We start from the raw sequence: 525 nt of genomic DNA, 5'->3' as shown, positions 1-525 counted from the left end.
CCCTCCCCTATGTCCCCTCCCCTCCCCTATCCCTCCCCTATGTCCCCTCCCCTCCCCTATGTACCCTCCCCTATCCCTCCCCTCCCCTATGTCCCTCCCCTCCCCGTCCCCTCCCCTCCCCTATGTACCCTCCCCTATCCCTCCCCTCCCCTATGTCCCCTCCCCTCCCCGTCCCCTCCCCTCCCCTATGTCCCCTCCCCTATGTCCCCTCCCCCTCCCCTCCCCTATGTCCCCTCCCTATGTCCCCTCCCCTCCCCTCCCCTATGTCCCTTCCCCTATCCCTCCCGTCCCCTATGTCCCCTCCCCTATCCCCCCTCCCCTCCCCTATGTACCCTCCCCTCTGTTCCCTCCCCTATGTTCCCTCCCTATCCCTCCCCTCCCCTATGTCCCCTCCCCTCCCCGTCCCCTCCCCTCCCCTATGTACCCTCCCCTATGTCCCCTCCCCTCTGTCCCCTCCCTATGTCCCCTATGTCCCCTCCCCTCCCCTATCATCCCTCCCCTCCCCTATGTCCCCTCCCCTATGTC

Source organism: Carcharhinus amblyrhynchos, chromosome 18, assembly GCF_965287045.1.
Source record: "Carcharhinus amblyrhynchos chromosome 18, sCarAmb.v2.hapA, whole genome shotgun sequence".
NCBI lineage: Eukaryota > Metazoa > Chordata > Chondrichthyes > Carcharhiniformes > Carcharhinidae > Carcharhinus > Carcharhinus amblyrhynchos.
This window is presented reverse-complemented; position numbering follows the sequence as displayed.